A 4,806-nucleotide genomic window follows, 5' to 3' on the forward strand; every position below is an offset into this window, starting at 1 on the left:
AGTGTTGGTGTATTATGCAGATCTCTATGCAGACCGTCATATATGGGTTCAATCTATTTGGATCACCACTTCATGTTATAGTACCTGTAAATCAGACATTTTGAATACACTAGAGAGAGTTTAATTAATTTTGATCTTGTGGACAACAAGTGGCTTTAAGGTAGTGTTGGGTTAAAATCTGCAGCAGAGGTGTAAATTTAATTTTTTATCGGGTGTATTTATAGTCTGTGTTTGGGTGTATTATGCAGATCTCTATGCAGACCGTCATATATGGGTTCCAATCTATCTGGGTCACCACTTCATATTATAGTACCTGTAAATCAGAATTTTGAATACACCAGAGAGAGTTTAATTAATTTTGGTCTTGTGGACAACAAGTGGCTTTCAGGTAGTGTTGGGTTAAAATCTGCAGCAGGGGTGTAAATTTAATTTTTTATCGGGTGTATTTATAGTCTGTGTTTGGGTGTATTATGCAGATCTCTATGCAGACCGTCATATATGGGTTCCAATCTATCTGGATCACCACTTCATATTATAGTACCTGTAAATCAGACATTTTGAATACACTAGAGAGAGCTTAATTAATTTTGATCTTGTGGACAACAAGTGGCTTTCAGGTAGTGTTGGGTTAAAATCTGCAGCAGAGGTGTAAATTTAATTTTTTATCAGGTGTATTTATAGTCTGTGTTTGGGTGTATTATGCAGATCTCTATGCAGACCGTCATATATGGGTTCCAATCTATCTGGATCACCACTTCATGTTATAGTACCTGTAAATCAGACATTTTGAATACACTAGAGAGAGTTTAATTAATTTTGATCTTGTGGACAACAAGTGGCTTTAAGGTAGTGTTGTGTTAAAATCTGCAGCAGAGGTGTAAATTTAATTTTTTATCGGGTGTATTTATAGTCTGTGTTTGGGTGTATTATGCAGATCTCTATGCAGACCGTCATATATGGGTTCCAATCCATCTGGATCACCTCTTCATGTTATAGTACCTGTAAATCAGACATTTTGAATACACTAGAGAGAGTTTAATTAATTTTGATCTTGTGGACAACAAGTGACTTTCAGGTAGTGTTGGGTTAAAATCTGCAGCAGAGGTGTAAATTTAATTTTTTATCGGGTGTATTTATAGTCTGTGTTTGGGTGTATTATGCAGATCTCTATGCAGACCGTCATATATGGGTTCCAATCTCCTGGATCACCACTTCATGTTATAGTACCTGTAAATCAGACATTTTGAATACACTAGAGAGAGTTTAATTAATTTTGGTCTTATGGACAACAAGTGGCTTTAAGGTAGTGTTGGGTTAAAATCTGCAGCAGAGGTGTAAATTTAATTTTTTATCGGGTGTATTTATTGTCTGTGTTTGGGTGTATTATGCAGATCTCTATGCAGACCGCCATGTATGGGTTCCAATCTATCTGGATCACCACTTCATATTATAGTACCTGTAAATCAGACATTTTGAATACACCAGAGAGAGTTTAATTAATTTTGGTCTTGTGGACAACAAGTGGCTTTCAGGTAGTGTTGGGTTAAAATCTGCAGCAGGGGTGTAAATTTAATTTTTTATCGGGTGTATTTATAGTCTGTGTTTGGGTGTATTATGCAGATCTCTATGCAGACAGTCATATATGGTTCCAATCTATCTGGATCACCACTTCATATTATAGTACCTGTAAATCAGACATTTTGAATACACCAGAGAGAGTTTAATTAATTTTGGTCTTGTGGACAACAAGTGGCTTTCAGGTAGTGTTGGGTTAAAATCTGCAGCAGGGTGTAAATTTAATTTTTTATCGGGTGTATTTATAGTCTGTGTTTGGGTGTATTATGCAGATCTCTGTGCAGACCATCATATATGGTTCCAATCTATCTGGATCACCACTTCATATTATAGTACCTGTAAATCAGACATTTTGAATACACCAGAGAGAGTTTAATTAATTTTGGTCTTGTGGACAACAAGTGGCTTTCAGGTAGTGTTGGGTTAAAATCTGCAGCAGGGGTGTAAATTTAATTTTTTATCGGGTGTATTTATAGTCTGTGTTTGGGTGTATTATGCAGATCTCTATGCAGACCGTCATATATGGGTTCCAATCTATCTGGATCACCACTTCATATTATAGTACCTGTAAATCAGACATTTTGAATACACTAGAGAGAGCTTAATTAATTTTGATCTTGTGGACAACAAGTGGCTTTCAGGTAGTGTTGGGTTAAAATCTGCAGCAGAGGTGTAAATTTAATTTTTTATCAGGTGTATTTATAGTCTGTGTTTGGGTGTATTATGCAGATCTCTATGCAGACCGTCATATATGGGTTCCAATCTATTTGGATCACCACTTCATGTTATAGTACCTGTAAATCAGACATTTTGAATACACTAGAGAGAGTTTAATTAATTTTGATCTTGTGGACAACAAGTGGCTTTAAGGTAGTGTTGGGTTAAAATCTGCAGCAGAGGTGTAAATTTAATTTTTTATCGGGTGTATTTATAGTCTGTGTTTGGGTGTATTATGCAGATCTCTATGCAGACCGTCATATATGGGTTCCAATCTATCTGGATCACCACTTCATGTTATAGTACCGTAAATCAGACATTTTGAATACACTAGAGAGAGTTTAATTAATTTTGATCTTGTGGACAACAAGTGACTTTCAGGTAGTGTTGGGTTAAAATCTGCAGCAGAGGTGTAAATTTAATTTTTTATCGGGTGTATTTATAGTCTGTGTTTGGGTGTATTATGCAGATCTCTATGCAGACCGTCATATATGGGTTCCAATCTACCTGGATTACCACTTCATGTTATAGTACCTGTAAATCAGACATTTTGAATACACTAGAGAGAGTTTAATTAATTTTGTCTTGTGGACAACAAGTGGCTTTAAGGTAGTGTTGGGTTAAAATCTGCAGCAGAGGTGTAAATTTAATTTTTTATCGGGTGTATTTATAGTCTGTGTTTGCGTGTATTATGCAGATCTCTATGCAGACCGTCATATATGGGTTCCAATCTATCTGGATCACCACTTCATATTATAGTACCTGTAAATCAGACATTTTGAATACACAGAGAGAGTTTAATTAATTTTGGTCTTGTGGACAACAAGTGGCTTTCAGGTAGTGTTGGGTTAAAATCTGCAGCAGGGGTGTAAATTTAATTTTTTATCGGGTGTATTTATAGTCTGTGTTTGGGTGTATTATGCAGATCTCTATGCAGACCGTCATATATGGGTTCCAATCCATCTGGATCACCACTTCATGTTATAGTACCTGTAAATCAGACATTTTGAATACACTAGAGAGAGTTTAATTAATTTTGATCTTGTGGACAACAAGTGACTTTCAGGTAGTGTTGGGTTAAAATCTGCAGCAGAGGTGTAAATTTAATTTTTTATCGGGTGTATTTATAGTCTGTGTTTGGGTGTATTATGCAGATCTCTATGCAGACCGTCATATATGGGTTCCAATCTACCTGGATACCACTTCATGTTATAGACCTGTAAATCAGACATTTTGAATACACTAGAGAGAGTTTAATTAATTTTGATCTTGTGGACAACAAGTGACTTTCAGGTAGTGTTGGGTTAAAATCTGCAGCAGAGGTGTAAATTTAATTTTTTATCGGGTGTATTTATAGTCTGTGTTTGGGTGTATTATGCAGATCTTTATGCAGACCGTCATATATGGGTTCCAATCTACCTGGATCACCACTTCATGTTATAGTACCTGTAAATCAGACATTTTGAATACACTAGAGAGAGTTTAATTAATTTTGGTCTTGTGGACAACAAGTGGCTTTAAGGTAGTGTTGGGTTAAAATCTGCAGCAGAGGTGTAAATTTAATTTTTTATCGGGTGTATTTATTGTCTGTGTTTGGGTGTATTATGCAGATCTCTATGCAGACCGTCATATATGGGTTCCAATCTATCTGGATCACCACTTCATATTATAGTACCTGTAAATCAGACATTTTGAATACACCAGAGAGAGTTTAATTAATTTTGGTCTTGTGGACAACAAGTGGCTTTCAGGTAGTGTTGGGTTAAAATCTGCAGCAGGGGTGTAAATTTAATTTTTTATCGGGTGTATTTATAGTCTGTGTTTGGGTGTATTATGCAGATCTCTATGCAGACAGTCATATATGCGTTCCAATCTATCTGGATCACCACTTCATATTATAGTACCTGTAAATCAGACATTTTGAATACACCAGAGAGAGTTTAATTAATTTTGGTCTTGTGGACAAGTGGCTTTCAGGTAGTGTTGGGTTAAAATCTGCAGCATGGGTGTAAATTTAATTTTTTATCGGGTGTATTTATAGTCTGTGTTTGGGTGTATTATGCAGATCTCTGTGCAGACCGTCATATATGAGTTCCAATCTATCTGGATCACCACTTCATATTATAGTACCTGTAAATCAGACATTTTGAATACACCAGAGAGAGTTTAATTAATTTTGGTCTTGTGGACAACAAGTGGCTTTCAGGTAGTGTTGGGTTAAAATCTGCAGCAGGGGTGTAAATTTAATTTTTTATCGGGTGTATTTATAGTCTGTGTTTGGGTGTATTATGCAGATCTCTATGCAGACCGTCATATATGGGTTCCAATCTATCTGGATCACCACTTCATATTATAGTACCTGTAAATCAGACATTTTGAATACATTAGAGAGAGCTTAATTAATTTTGATCTTGTGGACAACAAGTGGCTTTCAGGTAGTGTTGGGTTAAAATCTGCAGCAGTGGTGTAAATTTAATTTTTTATCAGGTGTATTTATAGTCTGTGTTTGGGTGT

The sequence above is a fragment of the Arachis hypogaea genome, chromosome 4, assembly GCF_003086295.3.
Source record: "Arachis hypogaea cultivar Tifrunner chromosome 4, arahy.Tifrunner.gnm2.J5K5, whole genome shotgun sequence".
Taxonomy (NCBI): domain Eukaryota; kingdom Viridiplantae; phylum Streptophyta; class Magnoliopsida; order Fabales; family Fabaceae; genus Arachis; species Arachis hypogaea.